Genomic DNA, 13,004 nt, shown 5'->3' with positions numbered 1-13,004 from the left:
TTGGGTTATCTCCCCTTTCTGTGGGTGGCAGTGCCAATAGTCCAGGTGGGTCATTACTCCACTCCGGACCACAGTGACTACAACCCAAGGGACCCCACAACAGCCCGGCAAGTCACCGTCCACAGGGGAACAAGGTGTTATCGGCCCTCTAAAATAAAAGCAGGCGTGAATCCATACCTGTGTGCCCAACCGGCACTGGCGTCACAACACAACATCATTGGGTCCAGCTATATCTCTGCCAACCACCATAGAACTGGCGTCACACCTTACCATCTGGCAAGTGACCGGCCACACTGGAGGGCATACCACACATCCATATAGTAGTTAGGCCTTCTGCGCCCCAATATAGTTATTATTTCCCTCTGTTTCCATGTAGTTGTAGTTAGGGCCCTCTGTGCATCTATATAGTATTTAGACTTCTCTATGCAGGCAATCCTCCCCCCCAAAAAAAAAAAAATAAATAACGTATTACACCTCCACCACCATCACCACTGTGAGTAGACTGTACCTCCAAATTAGGTGCCCCCTTTTCAGTTAGCCAGTACACCCCATACCCCAACCCCCATAGATAACATCCTTCCCAGGAGTTAGCCCCACCCACCCCCATAGATAACATCCTTCCCAGGAGTTAGCCCCACCCACCCCCATAGATAACATCCTTCCCAGGAGTTAGCCCCACCCACCCACATAGATAACATCCTTCCCAGGAGTTAGCCCCACCCACCCACATAGATAACATCCTTCCCAGGAGTTAGCCCCACCCATCCCCATACTTACCTGCTAAGCCATACTTACCTGCTGTGCGGTTGCAGTACTGCAGTCTTCTCATGTCAACTCTCTCCCTGCTCTGTGAGCGCATGAGTGACATCACTCATGTCCCACAGCTCTAAGGGTATGTACACACTGAGGATTACCGACGGAACCTCCGTCACGTAGTCCTCAGTGGGCGCGTGTCTCCGCCCGTGTCATGTGTGGGCCCGGGAGCGGCCGCCCCCTCTGCCCCCACCAAATTACACTACTGCATCACTATGATACTGGTCACTTAGATTCCTCTTATATAGGACTAACAGCGATGTGACACAATGGTCTGGATCAGTAGGACCGTGTGCAGCTCCTGATCCTGCCGGGATGCATCACCTCCATGGTCACCTATACACAGTGCGCTGGCTCCTTATATCTCTATGAGGAGACACTTCCATCTGTCTGCAGCCACCGCTGCTGTATACTCATATACATATATATATACACATCACACAGCACAGTATAGCAGCACAGCATGCAGGGAGCTCCCCCTAGTGGTGTCATGTATCTCTGCAGGGGGTTTGGAGCTTTGTATCAGTAAATCAGAATACATATAATGTGGACAGTCAGAATATGCTCAGTGGCTATTACAAATGGGATTTCCTGGTGATGGGGGTATCCTGTTGGGGCATCCTGTACTCTTCGTGCTGATCACACGTCCTCCTCGTGTCATTGTGACTCATCTACCTTCTAAGCCGGAGATCACAGCGCGTTCCTGTGATGATGCAGGCCGCTGGTGGTGTTGATGCCATGGCCCGGCTGCGGAGATGGCGCAGCAATAACTATACAGACACAGTCCATTGCTGGCACACCTTACTCAGATGAGGCACTTCAGGCTTAATAGTTACAGTAAACATATACACCCAATCTCAGTGACTGACTGTGTACACTAGAATAAATCATGTAGAAAAGCGGAAATCACTATCAAAATCAGCGCTTATTTCTTAATTCTCAGTCAGCCAGAGGAGAAACGTTCCCGGCCCATGGACATTTCATGTTTGCGTTTTCTCAAGGCCTTATGGGTAAATCCTCCCGCTGCCTGTGACATGTGACCCCCATATTAAATACATTTACATCTTTACAAAACTACAATAATAATAAGCAGAAGAATATAACAATAATGGTAGTAGTAGTAGTAGTAGTAGTAGTAGTAATAATAATAATAATAATAATAATATTATTAATAATAATATTAATAATACTAATAATAGTAAGTCATAATATAAATAATTAGTAATAATATAACAATAATGATATTAATATAATATAAAATAATAATATAACAATAATAATAATAATAATAATAATAATAATAATATAACAATAATGATGATAATAATAATAATAATAATAATAATAATAATAATAATAATAATATAACAATAATGATAATAATAATAATAATATAACAACAATAATAATAATAATAATAATAATAATAATAATATAACAATAATGATAATAATAATAATAAGAAGAAGAAGAAGAAGAAGAATATAATAATGATAATAATATTAATAATATAACAATAATGATAATAATAATAATATAAACAACAATAATAATAATAATAATAATATAACAATAATGATAATAATAATAATAATAATAATAACAGGAAGAAGAAGAAGAAGAAGAATATAATAATGATAATAATATTAATAATATAACAATAATGATAATAATAATAATATAAACAACAATAATAATAATCATGTCTATCATTCAGTCCTGATTAGTGTTGCGCGGAGAGGCCCAAGTGGCCGGGTCCAGCAACGTTCTCCAAACCAGAACACTCAGCATTTGAGCACCGGCGTCTGGAGAAGGTGGATGCTGCCTTAGATTATAGAATCCCCGTAAATCATTCTTTAAAAACCATCTATCTTCCACAATCTGGTTAAACAAGTCTGGGATAAGAGGTAGCGGGTGTTGATTCTTAACCGTGATCTTGTTTAGTTCTCTATAGTCTATACAGGGCCGAAGCCCACCATCTTTTTTGCCCACAAAAAAGAATCCCGCCCCCAAGGGAGAGAAGGAGGGGCGAATCTGGCCCTTACGCAGACTATCCCTTATATATTCCCGCATGGCCTCCCTCTCAGGACAGGACAAGTTGAATATACGTCCCCTGGGATATTTGACATCAGGAATTAAATCAATCAAGCAGTCATATGGTCTGTGAGGCGGTAATCCATCCACCGCCCTTTCATCAAATACATCTGTATAATCAGATAAAAATTCTGGAATCTCCCCAGGGGAACATTCTGGAAGAGACACAGCAATACAGTGGGAAGCACACCTAGGCCCCCATCGCAGTCGTTCCAAGTGGAAGGGCCGCTCCACTGCCTAAATTCTGAGCAGTAGTCCTCCACCGGACGCTTGCCCTGTCTTAATGTTGTCGGCTTACGCTCGGCATTGGCTGCACTGTTAGGGTCGTCATAAAGCAACCACAAAGCTGAGAAGAACTGGTCAACCGTCAGGAGAGTCAGGGGGCAAGGAGAAGGCCCATTCCTGCGGCGGCCCCTGGACATGACAATGCCCACCCTCTGAGCCTCATCTCCAGAGGAGCCAGGACGTAACCTAAAAAACAACTTAAATCCCTCCCGGAAGGCACAAAAGCTTCTCCTGTCACCCATAAATTTTTCTGGGAGCTGGGCGGGCGGCTCAGGAGGTGCCCGGGAGGTCATAGTAAATTGTTGGGGGGCCGTCTCCTGTTCCTGGACCCTTACAGCCAGCTCCTGCACCATGGTGTTGAGACGCTGCATCTGGTCCACTATATTGGTCATGGCGTTCCTGTTGTCCATGAGGCAAATGACAGTCAGGCTGGCAAGGACTGGAAGGTACGGACAGGACAAGACAGTGGGCCCTAGGTCTGAACCCACCCACTGTCCCTACCTGCTTGCCTTAGTCCGCCCTAGGCAGCCACGGACAACCATGATGGTGTGCCCTATACTGAGTATGTGAAACACAGAACGAGACAGACAGACAAACACAATATCGGATAGTACACAAGCCAAGTCAGAACCTAACAGGCAACGAAGTACAAAGTCAGCAAACAATCGGATAGTCAAAAGGTCAGGCGGGAGGTCGGATAACAAGTCGAGCAAGCAGAGGGAGTTAGGACGGGGATCACAGGAATAGACAGGGGAGCTGGAAACAGGGTATTAACCTAATAGCCAGCGATCAGGAAATGACCTGATCAGGAAATGACTGCTGGCTCTTTAAATACAGGACCAGGAGCCCGGACCAGAATGTGATTGGTCCGGACTCCTGAGTCCTGATCACAAACACATGTAAAGGCTGCAAGCTGGGTGGCAGGAACCTATGCCTGAGCCTAACTCTGCTCAGCTGAGCGGCCGCACGTCACTGGAGCCCGCAGCTCCACTGGTAACCAGAGACGCCATCGGGTCCCTGTGACGTCATGCGGCCCCGGCCAGGTAGACAGTTTATTTAGGATCTATGGTCAGAAAACACCAGATCCTAAATAAACTGCCCAGAGTTTATGATGTTTGGACAAGCTAAGGTATAGTGGGTGGTATACACAGAACACCTATAATATGTCTGTACACCCTCATCAATAGGGACAGGGCTCTCCATATTCATCACAAGGGCTATGTGCACTCCTGCCCCAATCACCCCCAACTCCCCCAGTCTGACCTAGTCACCCTCAGTAACCCCCAGTTTTGGCATTTCTGGGGCCCCAAGCGAAGTTATGTCTGGGCCCCCCCCCCTAGTCAAGCGTTCCAAAACAATATACCGCTGTGTGTTGCCCCCAGTAGTATATACCCCTTGTGCACTACCACCAGTAATATATACTCCTTGTGTGCTGCCCCAATAGTATATACTCCTTGTGTCCTGCCCCCAATAGTATATACCCCTTGTGTCCTGCCCCCAATAGTATATACCCCTTGTTTGCTTCCCCCAGTAGTATATAGACCCCTGTGTGTTCCCCCAGTTATATATAGCCCCCCGTGTTCTCCCCCAAAAGTATATAGACCCCCTGTGTGCTGCCCCAGTTGTAAATAGACCCCCTGTGTGCTGCCCCCAGTTGTATATACCCCCTGTGTGCTCCCCCACTAGTATATAGGCCCCCTGTGTGCTCCCTCAGGGGTATTAGCCCCCCTGTGTGCTCCCCCACTTGGATATAGACCTCCTGTGTGCTCCCCCACTTGGATATAGACACCTGTGTGCTCCTCCAGTAGTATATAAACCCCCTGTGTGGTTCCCCCAGTAGTATATAGACCCCCTGTGTGCCCCACCAGTATTATATAGAGCCCTTGTGTGCTGCCCCAGTAGTATACAGACCCCTGTGTGCTCCCCCAGTTATATATAGACCACCTGTGTGCCTCACAAGTAGTATATAGCCCCCCTGTATGTTCCCCCAGTAGTATATAGACCCCCTGTGTGCCCTACCATTAGTATATTGACCCCTGTGTGCTCCCCCAATAGTATATAGCCCCCCTGTATGCTCCCCCACTTGGATATAGACCTCCTGTGTGCTCTCCAAGTTGTATATAGACCCCATTCTGCTGCCCCAAGTAGTATATAGACCCCCTGTGTGCTGCCCCCAGTAGTATATAGACCCCTCTGTGAAGCCCCAGTAGTCTATAGCACCCCTGTGTGCTCCCCCTGTTATATAGCCCCCCTGTGTGCTCCCCCATTTATATAGACCCCTGATGTGCGCTCCCCCAGTTAAACAGACCCCTGTGTGCTCCCCTTCCCGGAGGGATATCTGGCAAGTCCAGTGTTTTGAGACTCTTCAATGAGGCTCCACGGACTCCTCATTTGCATATAATATATAACACAATAAAACAAACACTTATACTCACCTGGGTCCGGGCGTCTCCTCTTCCCTTCACTCTTGTGGCCGCAGGAAGGGTTTTCCCTGCGATCACAAGGGGCCGCACTCCTTGTCCTGGCGCCGATGCTCCGGTGATGTCACTGGAGCGCCGGCACCACAAGGACAAAGCTGCCACTTGTGACCGCAGGGAAACCCCTTCCTTTGGCCACAGGAGTGACTGACAGGAAGGGAGCCAATGTCTCCCGCCCTGTCAGTGCTGCTGCATGTAACTATGAGCGCTCATTACGAGTGCTCATAGTTACAGTTCAGATGGCAGCAGCGAGCGGGGCAGCGGCCCTGTCCAGCGGTCTTGAGCACAAGAGCGGGGCGTGAGGGGCCCCCCTGGATGTTGGGGGCCCCAAGCGATCGCTTGGTTTGCTTGGTGCCAAAGACCGCCACTGCATATATGGGGCTGCTCCCATCATCTGTGTGGTCAGTGTATACTGTGATTACCGGTAGGATATCCAAGTATAATGGTCTGAATGGCAGCTACTAGTCACCCCGTTTGGTCTATTTTCCACCAATGATTCTGTCTCAGTATGAGACCCCAACAGTACAGAAGACCCCACTGCTGCGTCCTGCAGGAAAAGAGATGGGAAATAGATGAAACTTTGTAGCCTCCATGTAGTTTCCTCATCTGGATGGTTTTAGCAGGGTACACTGCAGTATATAGAGGCCGTATACTGCAGTATATAGAGGCCTAGCATATGGCAGATAGGACACAATGTATAGAAGGAAACCACTGACACCTGCTGATATAGCAGGTAATAAGTGTCAGAGCTGGTGCCACATACAGCGCCCATCATGTATAGAAGCCAAAGACACAGCTCTGCCCGTCCAGGTATGATGGGAGCCGTACTATTGTACCAGCTGGGGGGCCGCAGGTTCCCCCTCCATGTCCTGGACATATCCTATAGCTTCTTAGTAATGATGGCCATCTTCAGATTTACTGTTTCCCCTATACAGCTCTTCACATCACACACTGACACATCTATCATTTTGGATATTTTTTTATTACTATGGTGACTATGGTCTGGTTGGTCTTACTCCTCCCCTTGCTCCACACCAGAGACGGCTCAGGGCTGTTAGGATGTGTCTGGCGATGTGGTGGGCAGGTGACCGGTTGGCTGGTGGGGTCTGATGGACCATTTCTATGTCCTGTTGGGGTGGTAAATCATACTCAGACATGTGGTTCGGGACAAACTCTTTCTCCCGATGGGCTGTGGAGCTTCGAGCCTTCTGCTTCTTGTAATTCGGTGGTATGGGGCGGAAATGCACCTTCTAGTTGAACTTCACCTTCTTGAATGAGGTTGGTAGGTGCGGTGGGGACCGGAGGATGCCCTTCATCCTGGATGATTCCGGTGCGGCTGCTGCTGAGGTTTCTGCCGGCACATTCAGGCCCTCAGTGTTTGGTTCAGATGTTGTTGGTGTATCCGGCTGCGGTTCAGCCTCCACCGGGTCCTCATTGAGCTGCACCTGAGCTGCGTCACTATCGGCACAAGAGGAATATTCCCATTCGCTGTATTCCTTCTCATGGGCCAGCCAGGCGGCCAGGGCCACTAGTGCGAATAGCATGGATATTATTAATGTGAATACGACTCCACTGATAACCTGACTGCGGAGGGTCACCATACAGCCGGGGGCATCCTTTCTGGGGGTCACGGGTGGTGGGGGCTCCTGGAATAGAAAGAAACAGAGTGACTATGAAGCCATGAGAGCAGCTCCAGCGTTCATTGTCCGTCCTGCAGCAGAACAGGAGGGGGTCATGTGACTGCAGATCGCTCCCTATAATACAAGATGGCGGCACTTACCCCAAGTGTCAGCTTCTCCCGGGGGGCAATGGATGGCGATGGGTTATTCTGTAAAATGAAAAAATAAAAACTAATACAAAGGTTCAAAGAGAATATAATAATTTACATAGAAAGTATAGTAAGGAGAATCCAAGGCGTCTGCAATAACATAGGGGGAGATTTATCAAACATGGTATAAAGTGAAACTGGCTCAGTTGCCCCTAGGAACCAATCAGATTCCACCTTTCATTTTCCAAAGAGTCTGTGAGGGATGAAAGGTGGAATCTGATTGGTTGCTAGGGGCAACTGAGCCAGTGTCACTTTACACCATGTCTGATAAATCTCCCCCATGGAATATACAGTCTGAGCTCCACTTACTCCAATGCATTGCTCCCGCGTTTGTCTGTGGCCGGGTGCAGCGTACGGATCACCAACCGGGTCTGCTAAAAATTCCTGCAAGAAAATAACCTCTGTTATAGGGGCGGTGGACCCCCGGGATCAGGCAGTGTGAGCGCTGTATGTGGTGTAGGCCGATCATAATATAATATACAGCAACTATAACGCACCCCAAAGAGCTGGGATATAATCCTGATGTGGGGAACGACGTCCTCCGACTGGAAGTCCTGAAAGACAATGAAAAATATGAAAGAAATCGTCCCGGCCTGATCTCATCATGGAGGGAATACTAATAATTCTGTATCCCATGGATGGTCCTTGGTACTCGCTTCATACTTCCAGGGTCTCGGGTGGGTGGTCGGGTAAAAATAAGACAAGATGGTGTCAATCCAGCGTAAGAATTCCTGAAAGACAAGAAATAATGATATTATATAATAACCATAGCGATGATGGATTGCAGGGATAGTACTGGGAGACTTACCTCATACATATTGGGAGGAGGGAGGGGGGTTCTCCATTGGCCGTTCATCAGGCAGGATGCTATATATAGCCATGATGAGACGTCCTGGTATATACTAGGTATATGGCTCTGTGTAGATGGGTGGATCAGATGCAGAAACGCTAGTAGCACAATCACCCTCATTGTCTCCAAGAGGGGTGTCTCCTATCACCACGAATGGCAAAACAGAGACAAGCTATAGGTGGCCGGAGGCCCCTTTTATACTCTCCGGTGGTCACATGGAAACATTCAGAAGTCCATGTGACATCATTAGGACGTGATGACATCATCAGCTCCCCCAGCAGCATCTATACTGTACCGCTTCTTCCTGACACTACAGATAACACACATATAGCAGTTGTCTAGGTTGCTATGGTAACAGTATCGGTTGTATTGCCGATGTTTGTTGTTCCCGATATGTAACTACAATGGTTTGTATACCGGCCATTGTTCTGTCAGATTCCTCCAGTGATGAATGGAGCCTTTATGGCCATAGAACAGGGCACGGCCTATAGGATTATTAGGGTATGTGACTCCTTACCCCACCACTAGATGGCAGGATGACTGTGCTGACTGTACATGATATTGCACTGTTCTGATGAAGTGGGAATTATTGACCTCCTGAAACGCGTAAACTCTGTGCTTTGCTAATAAATTACATATGTAAAGTTTCTCATGGTGCACATTTGGATTCTTTTTGGGACAGCGCTGTATCTAGTACCATTTTTTTCTTGTTTTTTGCTGTTACCTTGTGGGCCCTGTTGCTGGGAGTATCCCGTCCTCGCTATTTTCGGCTTTGCATTCCCGGATCCTAGCCACCTGCCTACCGCTATATCCTCACGGATTTACAGCTACCCCAGAGGGGTGATATGCCTACAGCCCAAGGGGCACAAAGGTGAGTGGAATCACCCACTCCCCCTATTCTAGTGTCATCTCGGTAAGACACGAGGCGCTGGTGCCCTTGTTTTTTTCTTTTTCTATTTGCAGGAGGAGCAGATGAGACAGACAGCTCCCCCCCTGATGGAATGGCGGCTATTGTCACAGATGCAGCGGCCTGTGGGACGGGGAACCGATCACTGAATAGATCCCAGTGCCATCTCTATATTGTACCAATTATTATGGCAATTTTCCATCACAAGTGGCGATCGCCCAATGGAATTCCAGATGTAAAGAATAAAGCGAATAAAAACTTAAGTGTAACATAAGAATCCGTAGACCCTGCCATCTAAACCATCAAATCTGCTGCAGATCCTGTACATGTGAACGCGCCCTAAGGCTATGTTCACACTGCGTATATGTCCGGCCGCATATTTTCGCGGCCGGACATATACGTGGTAAACTCCGGCTGGGGATATACGCTACTTGCGGCCGGCTACGTACGGAGCGCTAACTTACGCCCGCAGTCTGCTTACGCTTCCCGAGCGCCCTATGTAGCGATCTGACAGCGGTCTTTTACTTGGAAATCTTCGCCTAGCCCCGGACACCCCACAGAACCTTTGGGATCGGCACAAAAAGCTAGAAAAATGAAGAAATCACCACTACGTACGGGACCGCATGTTACGCTACGGGCGTAAGTTACGGCATTTTCGTCCTCAAACAATGGCCGCGTACGATCCTCGCGTAAGTTCTTACGTAGTGTGAACTGTGCCGCCGTATATCGTATACTTTCCATTCTACGCAAACTACGTAAGTCTCCGGCCGCTTATTCACGGAACGCGCTACGTCCGGAGACTTACGTAGTGTGAACATAGCCTAAAAGATTATATAACGAAAAGCTAACTTTTCCCTTATCCAAAGGAGGTTGTAAATTCGATTTTCACAAAAAAATTCATTGCTGTCAGCTGCAGGGCGGGCGGGTGGTCCGGAGCGATACGCGCTGGCGGCCTCCAGCCGCTTGACAGAGCAGGCTGACCTGCCCCCCGCCCCTTACTCATGACGTCCCGCTCCCCTCCCAGGACGCCATGCTGGTCCCCGGTCTCTGGAGGACGCCGCAGGGACTGTAGAATAAGCTGATAGCGTCATTACGGGTACACTGCACCCCCTGATCTGGCTGTACAGGTCCAGGACCCGCAGCAACGCTATCACTTTATTCTACAGTCCCTGCGGCCTCCTCCAGAGACTGGGGACCTGCATGTCTGGCCGGGAGGGGAATGTGTGTGCGGCGGGGAAGAGAGGAGGAGGGCTACAGTACTGCATTATAATGGGTCCTTTTCGGGCGGTAGCCCGGGGCCCTGAGCTCCTGGGGGGCCCAGAATTATACTTTCGGTGGAGTATTGTCTCTAGATACAGTTCTGCCATGATTAGCAAAAAATGTATGCTTTTTTACCACAATTTTGCACAGATCTGGGCATCATGATATTGTCTATCTTGTATTATGAGCACCATGCTCGTGCTGCCATATGTACAGTGGGGTGGGGGTGGGGGCAGGATTGGTGAACAGCCTGGGGCCTATGGTAGACTCCCAGTGAGCCCCCAGCTTCCCCAGTCCCCCTCAGTCCCCCCAGTCCCCCTCAGTCTGCCCCAGTGACCCCCCAGCTTCCCCAGTCCCCCTCAGTCTTCCCCAGTCCCCCTCAGTCTTCCCCAGTCCCCCTCAGTCTGCCCCAGTAACCCCCAGCTGCCCAAGTCCCCCTTAGTCACCCTCAGTCTGCCCCAGTCCCCCTAGGTAAACCCCAGCGCAGGTACAGATGAGGGGTGTAGTAGTAGTAGTACAGGTATAGATGAGGGGCGTAGTAGTGGCAGTACAGGTATGAATGAGGGGTGTAGTAGTAGTATAGGTATAGATGAGAGGTGTAGTAGTATAGGTATAGATCAGGGGTGTAGTAGTAGTACAGTTATATATGAGGGGTGTAGTAGTAGTAGTAGTAGTAGTACTACAGTTATATATGAGGGGTGTAGTAGTAGTAGTAGTAGTACAGTTATATATGAGGGGTGTAGTAGTAGTAGTAGTAGTAGTAGTACAGTTATATATGAGGGGTGTAGTAGTAGTAGTAGTAGTAGTACAGTTATATATGAGGGGTGTAGTAGTAGTATAGGTATAGATGAGGGGTGTAGTAGTAGTACAGTTATATATGAGGGGTGTAGTAGTACAGTTATAAATGAGGGGTGTAGTAGTAGTACAGGTATAGATGAGGGATGTAGTAGTAGTATAGGTATAGATGAGGGGTGTAGTAGTAGTACAGTTATATATGAGGGGTGTAGTAGTACAGTTATAAATGAGGGGTGTAGTAGTAGTACAGGTATAGATGAGGGGTGTAGTAGTAGTACAGTTATATATGAGGGGTGTAGTAGTAGTACAGGTATAGATGAGGGGTGTAGTAGTACAGGTATAGATGAGGGGTGTAGTAGTAGTACAGTTATATATGAGGGGTGTAGTAGTAGTACAGTTATATATGAGGGGTGTAGTATTACAGGTATAGATGAGGGGTGTAGTAGTAGTAGTACAGTTATAAATGAGGGGTGTAGTAGTAGTACAGGTATAGATGAGGGGTGTAGTAGTAGTACAGTTATATATGAGGGGTGTAATAGTAGTACAGTTATATATGAGGGATGTAGTAGTAGTACAGGTATAGATGAGGGGTGTAGTAGTACAGGTATAGATGAGGGGTGTAGTAGTAGTAGTTATATATGAGGGGTGTAGTAGTAGTAGTACAGGTATAGATGAGGGGTGTAGTAGTAGTACAGTTATATATGAGGGGTGTAGTAGTACAGTTATAAATGAGGGGTGTAGTAGTAGTACAGGTATAGATGAGGGATGTAGTAGTAGTAGTAGTAGTACAGTTATAAATGAGGGGTGTAGTAGTAGTACAGGTATAGATGAGGGGTGTAGTAGTAGTACAGGTATAGATGAGGGGTGTAGTAGTAGTAGTAGTAGTAGTAGTAGTACAGATATATATGAGGGGTGACTGGGGCAACATCATAAACTCTGGGCAGTTTATTTAGGATCTCTGGTCAGTAACAACAGGCCTAGTGTTTCCTGACCCTAAATAAACTTCCCAAAGTTTATGATGTTTGGACAAGCTAAGGTATAGTGAGTGGCAACACAGAACAGTCTGTAGTGTTTCAGTAAGTGAAACACTTTCATAACCACATATAATATAACTACACACAATAGGGACAGGGCTGTCCATATTCATTACAACTGCATAACCCTGATAACACCTATAATATGTCTGTACACACTCATCCATATTCATCACAGCAGTTACTATACATTATACTCCACATGCTGATTGCTATACTGTACAGTAACTTATATATCACATATCCAGCTGCTGCTGTGTTATCAGGGTTATACAGTTACTATACATTATACACCACATGCTGCTATACTATACAGTAACTTATATATCACATATCCAGCTGCTGTGTTATCAGGGTTATACAGTTACTATACATTATACACCACATGCTGCTATACTGTACAGTAACTTATATATCACATATCCAGCTGCTGCTGTGTTATCAGGGTTATACAGTTACTATACATTATATACCACATGCTGCTATACTGTACAGTAACTTATATATCACATATCCAGCTGCTGTGTTATCAGGGTTATACAGTTACTATACATTATATACCACATGCTGCTATACTGTACAGTAACTTATATATCACATATCCAGCTGCTGCAGTGTTATCAGGGTTATACAGTTACTATACATTATACACCACATGCTG

At 47.0% G+C, this 13,004-nt stretch overlaps 1 long non-coding RNA gene across 1 annotated transcript; it reads right to left on the bottom strand.

Moving 5' to 3' along the window:
• Positions 1-6,649: 6,649 nt before the first annotated feature.
• LOC138800568 (uncharacterized) lies at positions 6,650-10,360 on the bottom strand. Its single transcript, XR_011364480.1, has 4 exons — positions 7,995-10,360; positions 7,807-7,881; positions 7,450-7,497; positions 6,650-7,315 (listed from the first exon to the last, which is right to left on the bottom strand). It is a non-coding gene; the product is annotated as an uncharacterized lncRNA (long non-coding RNA).
• Between the last annotated feature and the right edge of the window lie 2,644 nt (positions 10,361-13,004).

The sequence above is a fragment of the Dendropsophus ebraccatus genome, chromosome 9 (genome assembly GCF_027789765.1).
Source record: "Dendropsophus ebraccatus isolate aDenEbr1 chromosome 9, aDenEbr1.pat, whole genome shotgun sequence".
Classification (NCBI taxonomy): Eukaryota; Metazoa; Chordata; class Amphibia; order Anura; family Hylidae; genus Dendropsophus; species Dendropsophus ebraccatus.
This window is presented reverse-complemented; position numbering and strand designations above follow the sequence as displayed.